Source organism: Nicotiana tabacum, chromosome 3 (genome assembly GCF_000715075.1).
Source record: "Nicotiana tabacum cultivar K326 chromosome 3, ASM71507v2, whole genome shotgun sequence".
Taxonomy (NCBI): Eukaryota; Viridiplantae; Streptophyta; class Magnoliopsida; order Solanales; family Solanaceae; genus Nicotiana; species Nicotiana tabacum.
The window spans coordinates 58937507-58957943 of NC_134082.1; the positions used below are offsets into that span (position 1 = coordinate 58937507).

The 20437-nt window shown below is 37.4% G+C and overlaps 1 long non-coding RNA gene across 1 annotated transcript; it reads left to right on the forward strand.

Annotated features, from left to right (window-relative positions):
* The first annotated feature begins 2554 nt into the window (after positions 1 to 2554).
* Positions 2555 to 16730, forward strand: LOC142179442 (uncharacterized). The gene is made up of 2 exons (XR_012707562.1): positions 2555 to 6944; positions 14737 to 16730. It is a non-coding gene; the product is annotated as an uncharacterized LOC142179442 (long non-coding RNA).
* The last annotated feature ends 3707 nt before the right edge of the window (positions 16731 to 20437 follow it).

Genomic DNA, 20437 nt, shown 5'->3' on the forward strand with positions numbered 1-20437 from the left:
TCTTCATCATCATAAACAAAGGGCCTGGTGGATCGACATCGCAAAGCTATCAGGCCTCGGCAATGAAAGGGTCGGTACAATCTGATAAGATGGCTAAGGGTGAACTCGAGCCCGGTTTCTTCCGTAAAGAACCTCATCATCAGCACTTTCCTCCAGAATGATGGGTGAATCTATGCTAGAGTAGCCCGATATCTTCGATAGAAGTCAAGGACGACTCTATCGAGAGGGCCCAATGTGAAAGGGTACGTGTATACGTATAAAAACCCCTCTGTATGAGCCGTGAGGTTCTCTTCCAGGGAAGGTACCTGCAGTACCACCTTTTCTCCCGACCCGCAGTCTCTCCTTACTGCCTTGAGGTGTTCCTCTCCTATTGATGAAGTAAACCTTGATGCATAATCCCCATGGCCCTCGACATTGGGGGTTCTCTCAAACGAAAGGTCCCTCCCCGAGACAATGAATTTTGTGGATGGCTCACTAGACACTGGCGGTGTACCACCGATAGAGCGGGAAGAAGAGGCAGAACCCTCCTCTTCTTGGTGAATAGATTTGGGCGTAGCATCCATGACTATGATAAAATAAGCGAAGGAAAATGAAAACTCAGGCAAAAACTTTATATTAAAATGATGGAAAGGCTGACGGAAGGAAGAAGAACTCTATGAAAAGGGATAGTGGCTCAAAATAGCGGAATTCAGAAAGGGAGGAAACAAACTCAAATGTAGAGAAAGTGGCGACTGTCCGCCTACTCTAAAGGCTAATTAATTCCGACTAGGCCATTATCACTTTTGGAAAAGTGTACCGACGGGATCATCCCGGGCGCTTCATGGTCGTGCCATACAAGTGAAGCTGTCGCACAACGTTCGAGGGGTCAAAGATTCCTGTATCGATCCATCCTCGAGATGGTGCCTAATCTCAATGATCTATTCTACCATAACTATAGGCTCTAAGGAGACATCAATATCAACATTAGCCTCGAGGTGGTACCCGACCTCGAGGATCTCCATCAAAGCGAATATAAGCTCTAAGGAGCTATCGACACTAATTTAGCCTTGAGATGGTGCCCAATCTTGAGGACCTTTGGTATTCCAGAACGGACTCCAAATGGGGACTCCAAATGGGGGGTTAAGAGAGATGAGCAAAAGTTCATGGTTCACATATGCTCTAATACAGGAATAGTTTGAAGCCCCTATCTCATTATTTCGGGCCAACAACAACAACAACAACAAATTAGTACGATCCCACTCAGTGGGGAAAAGCTCTAAGAAAGAGCCATGGCATGACTAGCGAGATCGCTACCGTGTGACTTTACAGTCACAGGCATGGAACATGGAAAGTAGAATTAGAAGAGGATGAAGAGAAGAAAAGAGTTAAAGGCTGTTGAAGAATGACTGGATGGAGTTTGGGTTCAAGAAAGCTTCCATTTATTGAAAGGAAGTAGCATAACCGATGGCGCAATCAATGCCTTTGGGAAACGTATCGGCAGGTACAATCAATGCTTTTTTGAGAGGCGGATCGGCGGCAATATTATCGCTTTTAGAAAATAAACCGGTGGTGCATTGAATACTTTTGAAAAAATGAGCCGATAAGACATCTCAATTATCACAAAAGCTAACGTCACAAGCATAATGTCATCGTGAGAAGCCCGAGGAGATAGATGTCAAGGTCTCTTCTTATCATTTCACTCAAAGAAATGCGGGGACTATCTGTACAGGGTAAAAATCGGAGAGTCCGATTTTATGATTATTAAGGCAATTCGTAAGGCCGCCCCGGAAAGCTCGAGGCTTGGCTCGGGGTTCGACCCCGAGGGTCCTCCACCATCGACCTCGAGGCAGTGCAAATCAAAGGCTATGATGGATGAATGGGAAGCTCCCAAGGCACGTGATTAAAGCTGACCAAGTCTAGTAGGATAGTTCAAGCTCGTACCGTGGCATTAAATAGTTATACCAACCTCAAATCCTTGTAATAAATGCATATGTACTATGTTGGGATTCCCCCTCCTATATAAAGGGGACCCTTGTTATTTTTTGCACACATGACATATACAACATTCAATATAAGAACAAGAACATTCTCTACTCTCTAACTTAAACACATACTCCTTTGATTCTATCACTTACATTTATTGTTTACACTTATTGTATTCCATTAATTGTTCTTCATTTATTGCTCATTATTGATCATAAAGATCTTTCATCAAAGCTCTCAAAACTGTTAGTCCTTCATCGACTAGTCACAACCCAACACTTAGCTCGACCCCGAGGCCCCATATACAAAAATAGTTTCATTAATGTTTTGTTGTCATTTTTAATCTTGAAAAATACCAAAAATAATTTTGTTTTAACAGTCAGTCTTATTTTAATAGTTATTTTACTTAAGTAGGATTAATTAATAAATGATATCATATTTTTAGTCTCGTTCGCGGGGAAAGAATAAAACTTGGGCTCGAGCTACCCATTTTTTAGGCCTAATTTTGGACCTAACCCATAATTCCCAAGCCCATATCCCTAACCTAAAAAATTCTATAAAACAATTAGACCCTAGACCTAAGGACGGGGGGACCCCAAAAAACGGCATATCCCATTTCCAAAAGAGCTACAACCTAGCACCTCTCCCCTCTGAATTGGGAAGTTTTCACCAGCAGCCATGTAAATATAGCTTTCACCTCTCTTTTTCAATTGAATGACAAGCTAAAAGGAAAATAGATCGGCTGCTCCTCTCCCATTTTTTGATTCCAAAGCAAGGACACTTGCTCTCTATTCTTCGCTTTCTTTTGCTGAAGGCCGATTCAATTTTTCATCCGAGGTTCGTGATTTTGATTTAGCTCACGGTTTCTGCTCGATATTGTTGCTGTTTTCAGTTGGAATTTTGGAGTAAAACATTGTATTCCTCTACTATTATTAAAAGAATTTCGAATTAACAGGTTCTTCTCTACTCCTATGGTCTTTATTTTGATCTTATTTATATGAGTAAAGCCTAGATGAACCAATATAGAGCAAAATAATTAGTGATAATTGGGGGTTCGTCTCTTACTCCGTTCATGATTTCTCATTGTCCATATGTATGAATTTTGTTTAGTTATTCTTTGAGCTGATCTTTACTAATTTTACATAGCCTTCTGTTGAGCGTAGTTTCAAAAGGACATTTAAGTGGACATGTCTGAACTTTGTGCTTATTCCAATTATTTCCCGTAGTCCTCCATTCTAATTTTATTGTTATGTTGTATCTTTAAAATTTAGATAACTTCCATAAAGAAAAAAAAGGATGAGCTATTAAATGCATTAGATTAATGATTTAGAGTGAATAATTTTTATTAACACAACCTGGGTTTTAATCGATTTCAACAGGATTTTGTCTTAAGATTGAATTTGGCTAATTACTTGTCTATTGGCAGTGAATATATTTTATCTAATATGATGCTTTATCCCTCATTATTGCAAGTTATTTTTCCTTTCTTTCTTAATAAGTGACTTCAATTAAATAACTTTTAGCTTCAAATAGGCCAAATGGATTCCCTGCTAACAAGCCCATGACGTTAAATGATTTCAAGATGTAAACTTTAGCAACTTGTTAAGTTGTAGCTATCTTTAATAATTTAGCAATACCATTGATCTACGACAACATCCATAACTTTGGCCTTTATAAGTCATCTCAAGTCAGTTTAGTGACAAGTCTTGAACGTCGTAGTTTGCTTTAGGCACGTTAATTAAATAATTGTCATGGCTACGGGTACGGTTCCTGTGACGTTGTTGTGATGCTTAATTTCTAAAATCGGGGGGCACATTTATGTGACCCGACCAATTTAATCTTGTTAATAAAATAAATATGTTGTGGATTTTGGGTACGGTTCCCGTGATATAATTCGCAATGTGTAGCCAAAGTAATTAGTTGTATGATAATTAGATTAATAAAAGCGACTTTAAATGGATAAAATGCACATAGGTTTCAAAGATGTTTTAAAATCAAATAAATAGGCCAATAATAACAGTTGAGCGACCGTGCTAAAACCACGGAACCCGGGAATGCCTAATACCTTCTCCCGGGTTAACGAAATTCCTTACCCGAATTTCTATATTCGCAGACTGTAAAACAGAGTCAATCTTTCCTCAATTCGGGATTTAAACTGGTGACTTGGGACACCATAAATTATCCCAAGTGGTGACTCTTAATTTTAATGAAATAATCCCGTTTCGATTGTCACTTAAATTGGAAAAAACTCCCTTACACCCTTTCGGGGGTGGTAAAAAGGAGGTGTGACAGCTCTGGCGACTCTGCTAGGGATAAGAACCCAGAACTTCTCGTTCAGGGTTCAAGAATTCGAGCTTAGAATAATTGTTATATTTGGCTTTATTTATTATCTGGTTTTATTACATGTTTGTGCTAAATGTTGCTTTTTACCGCTTTGTTACTATTTGAAGTATATATAAACTGCTACGAAACCCTTCTCTTCTCATCTTCGAGGATGTGCACGCTAGCGTGACTCCTCTTCTATTAGTGTCATACCTTAAATTAGGAAGAGGCTCGGACAAGTTACAAAACCGGATGGCCTTTTGGTTCCCGGTACGTAGCCGCCCCTCGGCTCGAGTTGTCCTCTCAGGTACACAATAGAACAACATACCCAGGTTTTGAACCTAGAATAACTCAGCCTCATGCCGGATCCCTAGTAGGAACGCTTGATTGCATCATATGCAAATACTTTGGGGACTCAACACAGGGGTTGGGTCCGTCTAGGACAGGTGTACCCCGAAAATAAAAGACTATCCTGATGCATCCTATGTGTTATATTTTGCAATTTTCAAGGGTAAAAGGGTCATTTGGAGGACCAATGAGATTTGAGGATAAATGAGAAAAATAGGGTGAAGTGTAATAAAACAAATAGGGTCTAGTTATAATTTTCTTTCACGCTTTTTCAAGAAAAGACCAAAATGAAAATGAAAAAAAATCCAAAAAGATTTTGCACTTTCCCATTATTTTTTCAAAAAAAAAATCAAAAAAAATCCAAAAAGAGTTTACATGTTTCATCATTTTTCAAAAAAAATAAATATATATTCTCTAAGTTATTTGTTAATTTTATTTCCTGCCCGTATCCAATCTGCCCGAACTACGCATACCTGATTCTCGTCTTTCGGGGCGTGATATGTACGCAACCCACATAGGGTTCGGTCTTCCAAGTAAATCTTAGATTCTTGGCTTTGCGGGGTCATAGCCAAATTTTGCACTTCTAGCCACCTTTTGGCCAAATAAGCTATTTTGCAAAAATAGCCTCAATTATGTCTTGCATGTGTCCAATAGGGAGTGTTATTGTCTTACCTAGTGTTGGTTTGAGTTTTTTTTTTATACAGGTGTAGATCTACTTACCGGGATTTGAGCATAATAGACACCCCGTGACCATCCAGTCAGGATCGCTCATTCAGGAGTTGTTTAAGGAGATTTGTTTTAGTTTTTATGTTTTGAGTATTTTCTTCATTTTATGTCATCTTTTACTTTTTAGTTTTGTATTGTAACGTCAAGTCTTTTGTTATTGTACTTTCTACTTTATATTTGAAAAAGTGTGTTCTAACTCAAAAATCCAAAAAAAGAGGTTTCTGTAGACATGTGATTTTTGACCCTCCCCAAGATTTTTCATATTTTAGCGCGTAAATATCTAATTTAGGCATAATATAGATATTTTAAGTAATTTTGACTCTTTTACTTTAATTTTATTACAAGAAAACAAAAAATCACAAAAATAGGTTAATTAATGTTTTGTAGTAATTTTTAATCTAAAAAAAATCTTAAAAAATATATACAACAATAGTATCGTATTTTTATTTTAATTTGATATTTGAAAATACCAAAAATAGATTTGTTTTAATGGTTAGTTTTATTTTAATAATTATTTTAATAGTAGGAATAATTAATAAATGGGCCCGTATTTTTAATCTCGTTCGCAGCGAAAGAATAGAGCTTGGGCTCGAGCAACCCATCTTTAGGCCTAATTTTGGACCTAGCCCATAATTGCCAAACCCATAATTCCTAGGCCCATACCTCTAACCTAAAACCCTACAACCTAGACTCTACACTATAAAAGAATGTTTAAGACTAAAGGAAAAGGAGAAGAACAAAAAGCAGCAAAAGCTGCGCATGAAGAGAACGAACAAACAAAAAAGCAAAAAAAAAAACGAAAAAAAGAACGGAAAAAGGCAGGAACGAAAAGCAGCAAAAGCTACGCATGAATAACGAAGAAGGAGCTGGAACGAAAAGCAGCAAAAAGTTGCGCATGAATAACGAAGAAGAAGGCTGAGAACGAACAAAAAATCTGAAAGCAGCAACTGAAAAGGCTGCGCACCAACGAACCCCACCCCCTGTGTCGTCTTCTTCACGACCCCCCACCCCCCTAGATTCCCGTCTCTTTTATAAGACCCCTCCCCCGTTCTTCTTCTTGAACCAACAGCAACAACACAGTCATATCTCTCAAGCGGTGAGTCAGATGACCCCAGCTCACCGGAAAAACGCCAACGACCCCGAACATTAATCATCAAATGACCTCCATCTCTGCCTGAAACTCGCCGAAAAAACGAGCTCCACCAGCTCGTCGGATTAACGAGTTCCAGACGCGCCGCTGACTAACCAAATACCATTTCTCCAACTCCAAAATTCTAACTGCGTCTCCCTCTCTTTTATGTTCGTTCCTTGTTCCTTCTGCATTAATTCTCTTGTCCGAGCACCACGTTTCGTCAAACAAGGAGCAGCTGGAGGTTCGCTCCTATTCTACTGAAACCCGATTGAAAGCAGCCTCAATCGTTACCAAAGTTAGCTTTCGACCCAGTAGGTTCTGGCTTCGTCTTTTATCGTCATTTGAGTTTGGAAACATAAAGTCCAAGGTCGTGGTACCATCGAGGTCCGTTGTTGAGCTCCGTCGAGTTTCGTTAAGCATTTTCAGATTCCATTTTAAAAAAAATATATCTCAGGTCCATTCTAATCCCTTCTTAGTTGCTTCAATGTTTGGGTACATTTTCAACGTTGAATCTTGAACTCCCCCACATGTTTGTTTGGCTTTACTGCTTATTTGTGCTGGTTTACTGCTTATTGGTGGTGTGTTAGATTTAATACGTCTAAATCTTGTTTAGTTTAAAGGAAATGGGCTGGTAATAGTTGTTTGTAATTATTCAGGTTATTGTTTATCTCTTTAATTGTTGGGATCTTGTGTTGCCGTAGGGCCATTACGATGGATTTATGCTTAATTGCCTGAGAGTATTGGTTCACGTACAATATTGTTCTCGCTTACTACTTATTCTAGCCTACTTAGTCGAAACATTCACCTTTCTGCACTTATTCGAATTCATGAATGAAACTTTGGTTAGTTTATGTTGAGTTTTGTTCATCTACCTGATTCTGGTTGCAATAATTTGTCATGCACATGAGTACGTATGGAATGTGTTGATTATTACGTTAATAACATGATGCAGTTTTAAGTAGTGACAACATTAATTGTGAAGAGTAGTTATGGCCCTCGAAAGTTTGGTTTTGAATTTCCTTTAAAAAGTTGGAACCGAGGTGTGCCGTGCCAAATAAAAATCTTAAAACGCACGGCCCTCGCTTAATTAATACTTGAATCCTTAGAAATCGAGGCGTGCCATTTAGTTGAATTGTCATGACCCTCGCAAGTTTAAAAATGCATAGTAGCTTTAGGCACGCTATTTTAATAATTTACCTTCCTAAACTCGGGTGCACATTTATGTGACCCAAATGCAAATCTCAACATTGTTAGATAAAATATGCCGAGGACTGCGGGTGCATTTATGTGACGTGGTTCGAGGTGTATTTTAAATGACGTTGCAATTTTCCTTAAAAATAATTAAAAGCGGCTAATAAAGTTAAAATTGCACCATAGGCTAAAACATGTACTAAAATCAGATAATAGGCAAATTATAATAGTTGAGCGACCGTGCTAGAACCACGGAACTCGGGAATGCCTAATACCTTCTCCCGGGTTAACAAAATTCCTTACCTGAATTTCTGGTTCGCGGACTGTAAAAACAGAGTCAATCTTTTCCTCGATTCGGGATTTAACCGGTGACTTGGGACACCATAAATTATCCTAAGTGGAGACTCTGAATTTTAAAATAAATATATCTCGTTTCGATTGTCACTTTAAGTTGGAAAAATACTCCCCTATATACCCCTTTACGGGGGTGTAGGTAAAAAGGAGGTGTGACAGTTTCGCGTTTTATATTTCTGTTAGAATTTTTCTTTAGAATACTAATTCTTTTGAGGTGGTTTTTCCTTTAGAAAATTAATATCTAGAACTCAAAAAAAAAACAAAAAATCTTTTATATTTCTTTTAGGATACTAGGACTAAAAACTCAAAAAATGGGATTTTTCTCTTTTTATATCTCTTTACAAGTTTTCTTTAAGATATTAATTCCAAAATCCAAAAAGATTTTCCTTTGAGGTTCTTATTGCGGAAATTAATAAAACAAAAAAAAATATATTCTTTCTATTTTTCACTTCAATTTTATGATATTGTACATAGGAGAAAAAAAACATACTTTGTCCTTTGTTTATCTCTAAAGTTTCATCTTTAGGTAATCAAAAATTGAAATCCAAATACTTTTTTTTATCTTGTTCATTTCTCGTTTCGCAATCTTTCTTCAGGATATCAAGTGAAAATTCAAAATAGTTTTCTTTGATTTATTCTTTAGATTTCCTTCCTAAAAAAAAGAATCAAAAAATATATATATTTTTCTCTTCTAGAAATTTTTCCTTAATAATTTTCCATAGAGTATTTGTTTCAAAAATAATACATGCTCGTTAGGCTTGAGTTCAGAATAGGTTATAGAACATACAGTCTAGAAAAATAATAAAAAAGATTTGTTTCTTTTGTTTCTCTTTTCTCATCAGAGTAGTCATTAAAGAAAAAGAAAAAGAAAAGAGAATGTTAGTTTGTTTACTTTATTCTCAATTTTCCCGAACTACGCAAAGATCTGATTCATGTGGCGTCATGATACGTAGGCAACCTACATAGGGTTCGATCGAATCATTTTTTTTATTTATTAAAAGAAAAAAAGAGAAAAATAAAATAAAATAAAAAACAACCAAAAAAATGAAATCATGAGATGTGAGAAATGAGAGGGAAGAAAAGAGCGATAATCAGATAGAAAAAAAAGAGGAAAGAAAATGAGTGAGCTAAGAAGTGTGAGCATAGAAAAGAAAAGAGAAGATTCAAATGGACAAATTGGGATGATGCCAGGTGACCTTGTGACCCTCGAAGTCATTCTTGAACTGTTAATTGTTGCTAGGTGCATTGCACGAAATGTGATATTTTTAGCTGTTAAATGCCCTAACGCTAACATGATGACTTCACTTTGTTCCTCTTTGTTCTCCTCATTATAGCAGAAGGGTGGTTGGTTCGTGGTTCTTAAGGTAACTCGTCCATACAACACAAGGTCAAAGGGCAAGGTAGCCATGGCTATCAAAAACTTGGGCACAAGAGTTGTTGACCCGTCAAGGGAGTTTGTGGAGTCGGAGTCTGAATTAAAAGAGGAGGTCCAAAGGGTGAAACAATAGATGGCAGAAATGTATCAATCTTGGATCAGGGGGCATCCTCCACCTTCATTCCCCACTAACTACACTGAAAACCCTGCAACTATCCCACCACTACCACAAATCCAGATTCTCACTGCTGCTGATATCTCCCCATGACCTTTTCACACTCTACCCGCCAAAACCACCTCGTATCCCACTCCTTTGGCCACTCATGCTCTTGCAACTCTTCTACTAGCTATTTTTCCTCGATCCTCTAACGAGACTATGTTCAAAGTCCCCAATGCCTAACACTGTGCTCGGAAACCAACTTTCAATGTCTTGGATCCATATTCTCACATTCCTCATTTTGAGCCTCCCGGTGAAACTTAAAAACCTGCTAAGACAGTGGAGCAAGATGAGATATCCAGGAAGGTGAAAATCTTAGAGCAGTCTTTAAGAAACATGTAAGGGATAGGGAGCCAGATGAGCGTGACTTACAATGACTTGTGCTTGTTTCCTGACGTCCAACTTCCTGATGGGATTAAGATGCCAAAGTTTGATTTATATGACGGACATGGATATCCCGTGGCCCATTTGAGAGGCTACTGCAGTAAGATGAGAGGCGCCGGTGGGAAAGACAAATTATTGATGGCGCATTTCAGTCAAAGTCTGAGTGGGGCAACTCTGGAGTGGTACACCCGCCAAGATGCTAGCAGGTGGTACACGTGGGATGATATGGCTCAGGCCTTTGCCAGGCACTTTCAGTATAATATAGAAATTGTCCCGGATCACATGTCCCTCACCAAGATGGAAAAGAAGCCTAATGAAAGCTTTGGGGAATACAGGCTTAGATGGAGAGAACAAGCTACCAGAGTGAATCCCCCAATGGAATAAAAAGAGATGGTCGAGTACTTTCTCCAAGCTCAAGAGCCAACTTAGTTTGGGCATTTAATCACGGATGTGGGTAGGCCTTTTAATGATGTGGTAAAAATGGGAGAAATGGTAGAAGATGGGTTGAAGTCGAGCAAGATCATGAGCTATTCTACTTTAAAAGCAACAACACAAGCAATTCCGAATGACATAAGAAGCTTGCGGGGTCAGAAGGAACACGATGATGTTGCCATGGTTGTTTTAGAGTCACGACATGGACCAAAGGTCCTGCCTCACCAATATACCCAGCCTCAACTCCAACCCCAAACCTATCACCGAGCTCCACATAATCCACCTCAGTATTATCCTCCGAACAATGTCCGGTCATCTGTCCAACAACCAGGTCTCTCCCTATGGTGAGCATCATCAGCGCATAATGTATTCTTGACTTCACAACATTTTCGAGCACCCAACAACCCTACGAAACAGGGGCAGGGAAGAGAACAAAGACAAAGAAATAGTTTCACGCCAATTGGGGAGTCCTACACAAGCTTGTTTGAAAAGTTAAAGCATTCTGGCTCGATTGAGCCGCTACTAGGCTATACTCCAGACCCATATGCAAAAGGCTTTGATCCTACTGTACAATGCATGTACCACTCTAATGTCCAAGGGCATAGCATTGAAGATTGTCATTCTTTGAAAAGGGAAATAGAAAGAATGATTCAAGAAAGGCTAATTGTGATCAATAACAATGAGAGGGATGCGAATCCTCTTGGGAACTTGCTGACTGAAGTTAATGATATTGAAGTTGTTAATGGTTTTGGCAATGTTGATGTAGAACCCAGTGGCTAAGATGTCGTGCTTGGTAATTGGAAAGACGCTCTATCTCTTGGCTAGCTGGAGAGGAGTCTTGGTGGTTTATTTTGATGTCATTTCTGTTGTCTGGGTTATTTTTAGGGTTGTAATCCGGATATTGTCTTGTGATTCAAACCCTTCTATCCTTTTATTTTGCCTAGTTTGTCTTTTCGTCGTAAATCTTTTAGTGTTATCTAGGTTTGTTCCAGGGTTGTAACCCCAGTTTATTTTACTTGTTTTGTTGTTCAAACTCTTTCACCATCTGTCTAATGTAATTTTTTGTTTTATGTTATTTCTAGTCATTTTTTGTTTTGTTCTCTTTTCTTTTTATAGTTCCTTTATGGCTGGCTCTAGTGACATGACATGCACGCATAATTCCAAGCCTGGTCGTAAAGTTAGTTTAATCATGAAGCAATGAAACAATTTTGAAGATGATAAGGACATTTGAGGGAAATAAGTAAAGGAATTTTGAGATCACTTCAAGCCTGAATTGTGTGAAACTGGGGCAGATAGAACATAAAGAAACCTTATTGAAATGTATCATGCCGCATCGGGTTGAAGCTAAAGGCAAGTTTGCCCCAAATTGGCAGGGATCGTTCGTGGTAACGAGAGTGTTGTCCAATGGTGCTTTGTATTTGACAAATGCAGAAGGCAAATTTGTGGATATGGCTATCGATTCTGATGTAGTCAAAAGATATTACGTATGATTTCTTTGGTTTGTTTAATTGTGTTGTTTGTGTTTGGCATGCTTTGAAGATTGGAATGACGAAGGCATTTTATTCTGTTATCTAAACATTTTATCCTTTGTCATCCTTTTGAGCCTTATTTATTTTCTTTCACATCCCTATTTTGGAATAAAAACAGAGATTAGAAATATGATACAGAGAAAAGGGAAAGAAAACGGAAAGAAAAAAGAGAAAAAGAGAAAAAGAGAAAGAAAAAATGGAAAAAGAGTAAAGAAAATAAAAGAAAAGGAAAAAGAGAAAAAGAAGAAAAAAAAAGAGAGAAAAGTACAAAAACGAAGCAATTCCTATGTCATGAACTACGTTCGACCTTATTCCTTTTAAGAATACGTAGGTAGCCTCACGGTTCGGTCCCATCAAAATAAAAATCCAAAAGCCCCCAGGCAAAGAAACTGGGACAGAAGTTGTGATTGTTGTAAGAAATCTGATTCCACGAGTTGTAATTTTGAACTCATTCATGTTTTTTTGAGCCTTTTGAAATCCTTTCTTTCTAACCCTATCCAAAAGTCTACATTACGATCCAAAGAAAGACCTTCTGACCAATACTTGAGAATGCCAAGTCAAGCGAGACAGAGGTATGTTTGCACCAGGGGAAGCACTCCGTGCTACACAAGGAAAATAAAAATGAGAGAGTCTTATCGGTGAAAACCTTCACAGGCGCCATAAGGCGACGGTAAGTTGAGAGAAAGAACAAAATGAGAGAGGCTTGATGGTGAAAACCCTTTGGGAACTACAAGTCGAATAAGGATCGTGAATCAGATTGGAAAATCGGAGCATTGAAGCCCGATTTCACGGTGAAGAGGTACAATAAGAGTTGAACATCGGACTTGCTTGGCAGATTAGGCCATTTAATCCAAAAGTGCATGTCATGGTCATTAAAGTTGGTATCCACATCTGATAAGTGTTTAGTTTTCTTGTTAGGAATCATCTCTTTCCATAGTCCTTACTCTGTTCCTTTTGTTTTGTTTTCTTCCCCTTCTTTAGTCTATTTGGTTAGAACAAGTGAGAAATGACTTCAAAATTTGCTACCAACTTTCCAATCGTACAAAAAAGAATTTGGCTAGCACATCAAAGTGGCATAAGTCAGGAAAGAACAACGTGCGCACCGAGTTGTTAACAATCAACATGCTTTGGGATTCATGTGAAATACAAAGGTTTGGTATATATCAATTCATGAACAATAGGTAGAGGATGTTGGGTGATATCAAAGGTATTTCTGTGATAAGAGTGACAGAGAAATTGGTTAGTCAATAAGCAAGCAATGTCTTTCAAGGTGAAATCAAAGTTATCATGGCAAGTGAAGGAGCAATCGCCGCAAAGTCAAGGCCACAAACCAACCACCATGTTTAAACTCATAAGTTTTCTTTGTCTGATATAGGGATGGAAGCTATGCTCATATCAAAGCTTGGAAGGTTGAAATTTTCAGGATAATGCCCCAATTCTGCTTACGCAAAGGCTATTTAGAAGATCATACATCACCACCAGGAAAAGCATTTCCTAGTCTGGGTTTTCAAGTTATATTTTGTTGTAGGAGGTGCACTTCCTAAGTGGAGAGTTCATTCATAGGAGACACACTTCCTAGTTTGAGTCATTGAAGTTACACCTTTAGGAGATGCACTTCCTAAATTGAGAGTTCATTCATAGGAGACGCATTTCCTAAATTGAGAGTTCATTCATAGGAGATGCACTTCCTAGTTTGAGTCATTGAAGTTACACCTTTAGGAAACACATTTCCTAAACTGAGAGTTCATTTATAGGAGATACACTTCCTAGTTTGAGCCATTAAAGTTTCACCCCTAGGAGACGCACTTCCTAGTCTGGGTTTTTCAGGTTATATTTTTGTTTTAGGAGACGAACTTCCTACATTGAGCTTTCCCCTAGGAGATGCAATTCCTAGTTCTAAGCATTAAAGTTTTACCCTTAGGAGATGCACTTCCTAGTCTGGGTTTTTCAGGATACATTTTCAGGAAACGCACTTCCTAAGTTGACATTCTTCCCCTAGGAGACGCACTTCCTAATTTGGTTCATTTAAGTTCGTTCATAGGAGACACACTTCCTAGTTTGAGTCATTGATGTTTCACCCCTAGGAGACACACTTCCTAGTCTGGGTCTGTCAAGTTATATTTTGTGTTAGGAGACGTACTTCCTAAATTGAGATTTCACCCCTAGGAGTCGCACATCCTAACTTGAGCCATTGAAGTTTCATCCATAGGAGACGCACTTGAGCCATTGAAGTTTCACCCATAGGAGATGCACTTCTTAGTCTGGGTCTGCCAAGTTATATTTTGTGTTAGGAGATGCACTTCCTAAATTGATATTTCATCCCTAAGAGACGCACTTCCTAGTTTGAGTCATTTAAGTTTGCCCCAGGAGACGCACTTCCTAGTCTAGTTCATTGAAGTTTTACCTGTAGGAGACGCACTTCCTAATCAAGGTCTTTAAAGTTATTCTTTTAGGAGATGCACTTCCTAAATTGAGAGTTCATTCATAGGAGACGCACTTCCTAGTTTGGTTCATTCAAGTTTCACCCCTAGGAGACGCACCTCCCAGTTTGGTTCATTCATGTTTTATTTTTACCAAATGCATTTGCTAGTCAAAGTTTTCTGTTTTACTCATAGGAGACGCACATCCTAGTCTAGTCATTAGTTTACACTCATCGTTGCATCAATAGTATAAGTGGTTTACAATATTGCTAACAACTCACAAATCTTCCTAATGCAAACTGGGGCAGAAAATTTTATTTGTTTTGTTTTTTTAATGAAATCAGGCACCCACCTGGAGAACAAAGGGAGGACGGCACAAGTTCAAAGGAAAGAGGATCAAGTTCGGCAATCAAGCAACCCCCCTGGAGAGCAAGGAAAGACAGTTCAAAGGAAAAGCAGTCTCAAGAGGAAGTAGTTCAAATTCAGCAATCAGAAGCCCACCTGGAGAACAAAGGGAAAACAGTTCAAATTTCGAGGAAAAGAGGCACAAGTGTTGGTAATCAGGAGCCCACCTGAAGAACAAAGGGAAAGCAGCAAGGTTCAAAGGAGTTTAGTAATCAGGAGCCCGCATGAAGAACAAAGGGAAGCAGTTCAAGTTTCGAGGAAAAGCAATGCAAGTGTTGGTAATCAGGATCCCACTTGGAGAACAAAGGGAAAGCAACAAGTTTCGAAGGAAGATAGGTCAAGTATTGGCAATCAGACGCCTACTTGGAGAATAAGAGAATTCACTTTAGAATGCAATTCACATCAGCAACAAAAGAAGCTCGCGACAAGAATGCGAGTCAACAGTCCGAGGTGATCAATAGAAGTTAGTCACAATAAAGAGAAAAAAAACAAAAGAGAAAGACAAGAAGTGAATCCAGGCGCAGAAGTTGATGAAAATGTGAGCTTCTCAAGATATGGTTGAAGTCACAAGCATGGTATGTCTGGTCTTGATCCGAAAAGCTGAAGAAGGATGAACTAGCACCTACAAATAGCAAGCGTCAAGGTTCAAATCTATGGTCTGCATGAAGAACCACTCAAGACTCAAGATCAAGCTTCAGAAGACTTATAGATAGGAATCTTATAACTCGTAGTTGGCAGGCTTAGCTAGTCTTTTTCATGTTTTGATTTTTGATGTAATAACAGGACCGCGGACCGGAACCTCGGCGGAACGGCACCTCGACTGACTCTCCACCTCGGTGTACTCCATCATTTCACTCACCTCTGAACTACACATGGCCTAATTCCTTTATAGCCAAGGATATGTAGGCAAATCAGATACCAAGGCTCGGTCCCATTCCCCTTTTCTCTTAGTTTTGGTCTTCTTAAATAAGGGTCGGGTCAAAATACCTGTCTAGTCGTTCTTTGTCCGAAAACTCTTCGCGTTTCCAGTGAAAGAGGGGCAGCTGTAGACATGTGATTTTTGACCCTCCCCAAGATTTTTTATATTTTAGCATGTAAATATTTAATTTAGGCCTAATATAGCTATTTCAACTAATTCTTACTCTTTTACTTTATTTTATTACAAGAAAATAAAAATTACAAAAATAGTTTCATTAATGTTTTGTAATCATTTTTAATCTTGAGAAATACCAAAAATAGTTTTGTTTTAACAGTTAGTCTTATTTTAATAGTTATTTTACTTAAGTAGGATTAATTAATAAATGAGAACGTATTTTTAGTCTCGTTCGCGGGGAAAGAATAAAACTTGGGCTCGAGCTACCCATTTTTAGGCCTAATTTTGGACCTAACCCATCATTCTCAAGCCCATAATTCCTAGGCCCATACCCCTAACCTAAAACCCCTATAAAACAAATATACCCTAGACCTAAGGACAGGGGGACCCCAAAAAACGACATATCCCATTTCTAAAAGAGCTATAACCTAGCGCCTCTCCCCTCTGAATAGGGAAGTTTTCACCAGCAGCCATGTAAATATAGCTTTCACCTCTCTTTTTCAATTGAATGGCAAGCTAAAAGGAAAATAGATCGGCTTCTCCTTTCCCATTTTTGGATTCCAAAGCAAGGACACTTGCTCTCTGTTCTTCGCTTTCTTCTGCTGAAGGCCGATTCAATTTTCCATCTGAGGTTCGCGATTTTGATTTAGCTCGTGGTTTCTGCTCGATATTGTTGCTGTTTTCAGTTGTAATTTTGGAGTAAAACATTGTATTCATATACTATTATTAAAAGAATTTCGAATTAACAGGTTCATCTCTACTCCTATGGTCTTTATTTTGATCTTATTTATGTGAGTAAAGCCTAGATGAACCAATATAAAGCAAAATAATTAGTGATAATTGGGGGTTCGTCTCTTACTCCGTTCATGATTTCTCATTGTCCGTATGTATGAAATTTGTTTAATTATTATTTGAGCTGATCTTTACTAATTTTACATAGCCTTTTGTTGAGCGTAGTTTCAAAAGGACATTTAAGTGGACATGTCTGGACTTTGTGCTTATTCCAATTATTTTCCGTAGTCCTCCATTCTAATTTTATTGTTATGTTGTATCTTTAAAATTTAGATAACTTCCATAAAGAAAAAAAATGATGAGCTATTAAATGCATTAGATTAATGATTTAGAGTGAATAATTTTTATTAACACAACCTGGGTTTTAATCGATTTCAACAGGATTTTGTCTTTCAAGATGTTTGAATTTGGCTAATTACTTGTCTGTTGGCAGTGAATATATTTTATCTGATATGATGCTTTATCCCTCATTATTGCAAGTTCTTTTTCCTTTCTTTCTTAATAGGTGACTTCAATTAAATAACCTTTAGCTTCAAATAGGCCAAACGGATTCCCTGCTAACAGGCCCATGACGTTAAATGACATCAAGATGTAAACTTTAGTAATTTGTAAAGTTGTAGCTATCTTTAATAACTTATCAATACCATTGATATACAATAACATCCATAACTTTGGCCTTTACAAGTCATCTCAAGTCAGTTTAGTGACAAGTCTTGAACGTCGTAGTTTGCTTTAGGCACGTTAATTAAATAATTGTCATGGCTACGGGTATGGTTCCCGTGACGTAGTTGTGATGCTTAATTTCTAAAATCCGGGGGCACATTTATGTGACCCGGCCAATTTAATCTTGTTAATAAAATAAATATGTTGTGGATTGTGGGTACGGTTCCCGTGATATAATTCGTAATGTGTAACCAAAGTAATTAGTTGTATGATAATTAGATTAATAAAAGCGACTTTAAAGGGATAAAATGCACATAGGTTTCAAAGATGTTTTAAAATCAAATAAATAGGCCAATAATAATAGTTGAGCGACCGTGCTAAAACCACGGAACCCAGGAATGCCTAACACCTTCCTCGGGCAAACAAAATTCCTTACCCGAATTTCTGTGTTCGCAAACTGTAAAACAGAGTCAATCTTTCCTCGATTCGGGATTTAAACCGGTGACTTGGGACACCATAAATTATCCCAAGTGGTGACTCTGAATTTTAATGAAATAATCATGTTTCGATCGTCACTTAAATTGGAAAAAACTCCCTTACACCCTTTCGGGGGTAGTAAAGGAGGTGTGACAGGGTCTAGTGGTTCCGGTAGGATTTTTTAGGATGGATCCTCCGCAGGGGGTGGAGGTGTGGCCATGTTAGTGATATTTGGCTAGAGAATGGAGAGAGGTGTAATTTTTCTCTCTTGTAACCTTAATCAAAAATCACATTTATCTTTTTTTTAGTTCTTAGTTGTGTAATTAACAATACTTATTAGTTGTACTTTTTTTAACATGATCTATATAGTTTTTTTAGATTATGTTAATTTTTATTATGGCTTATAAATTAGTAATATTTTTTTATAATATTTTATTATCTTTGTTATTGAATATTTTAGTATAATGCTATGACTCATATCATATTATTGTGTTATTTTCTTGAAAAATACATGTGACGACCCAATATGTCATTTTGAGTACTATCCCCTAATTTTGAGCTCGAGATCTTCGTTAGCTCCATTTGGTATTTCTTGATTTGTGTGTGTGGTCCGTGTCATTTTTTAAAAAGCTTTTACATAAAAATTTGAAGAAAATATAATTTTTGACTTTAAAAATAACTTGAGTTGGCCACATTCAATATTTTTGTGTAAACAATCCTGGATCGGTATTTTGATTATTCTGGTAGGTCCGTATTATGATTTTAGATTTGCGCGTATGGCGGAAATTGAAATTGAAGGTTCCTAGGTTGATTTGACTCATTTTGCCAACAGCTAGAAGTTTGAAAAGTTTGAAAATTTCCTAGGTTTAACTGTAAGTTGAGTTATGGGATATCGAGTTCGAATTTTGATTTTGGGACTTGGTGTAGGTCCATTTTGTTATTTGAAACTTTTTTTTTTTGCAAAATTTGATACAATTCAGAGTTGATTTGATATGATTCAGACGTTTAGCTGTGATTCTAGTTGTTCTTGAGTTTCCCTTTGAAATTTCATTTATTTTGAGGGTTGATTTTTAGTTTTAGGTGTTGTTTTGATGATTTGATCGTGCGAGCAAGTTAGTATGATGTTATTACACTTGTGTATGTTTTGTTTGAGCCCGAGGAGCTCAGTTGAGTTTTGGACACGTTTCAGATGAGTTTGCATGGTTTGGAGTCTGCTGGTTTCTGGTATTCAGTTGCAGATCTCGCATTTGCGAGGTCTGACTTGCAATTGCGAGCCTCATTTTTTAGGACAAAAGTTCACATTTCTCAACCCTCTAGAGACATTTTTTTAAGAGACTTTTCTTTCCAAAATCATTGGTAAGTAACTAATCTACTTTCTTTCAATTCACCATTACTTTTCATAAGATTTCAACATTAAATTTAGGATTTCCATGGTAGAAACTAGGAATTTTGGTATAAATTAGGGATTTTATAAAATTGAGGTTTAGACCTCAAATTGAGTTTGGATTTTAAAACAAATCACATAATCGGGCTTAGGGGTGAATGGATAATCAGGTTTTGCTCCGAACTTTGAGTTTGGACCAAGTGGGTACGGGGCTGACTTTTGTTGACGTTTTTTTCCAAAAATGATTAAAATTAATCCTCTTTCGTTAATGGGTAGTTCCTAAAGCTTATTATGAATCTTGATCGATAATTTTCTAGATTTGGTTGGTTTAGAGGCTTGTTAAAAAGGCAAGGTCGTGGTTGATAGAAGGCTTTGTTCGCGGAGTGAGGTAAGTGTTATGTCTAACCTTGACTTGAGGGAATTAGGATTTGTTGAATAATTTTTTATGTGAATTATGTAGGAAAACGACATATATACGAGGTGACGAGTGTATACACGCTATCATGGAATTTAGTATGCAGGAATTGGACATGTATTTCCATGTTTTCTTTTATTTCATAGTATCTTTTGTTTCATGCTTTAATTGTTACATGTCTTTACTTGACTTCTATGTTATATTTGTCACTTGTCATTTAATTATTGCATTGCCTTAATTTGTTCGTTTCCCACATTATTTTTGCTTATTTGCTACCTGTTTCTACCTACCTTAATTTCATATCTTAATTGTCATATATTTTACTTGTCTATTATTTTTGTATTATTATTGCACTCTATAATGTTGTCTCACTTGCGTGGGCTGATTAACTGTTATGTACCGATGAACTAGAAAGGTCTGAGATTTTAGAGATTCTCTGATTATTCTATGGTTCTTTACTGTCTTGTACATTTGCCTTCTTAATGTAGATATTTTTTAAATATTATTGTTGAATTTTTTATGTTAATGATTGAGATTGTTTGGGGAGCGGGTTGCATGCCGCAATGGAAATTGAAAGGTAATGAAATTTAATGAAGGAGTAAGGACAAATTACGATATGAATAAATGATAATATGGTGGGATCGGGTTGCGCGCCGCAACGGATTAGATATGTTGTAAATTATTTTTGATTGTTGAGTTATCTTCGGTATTGTGATATGAGACTTGAGTGTTTGTTATTCTGGGCTCTCTAGTAATTGAAATTTCAGATCCATTATCCTGAGTTAATTGCTTTATTTCTATTCCTATTGTGCTGTT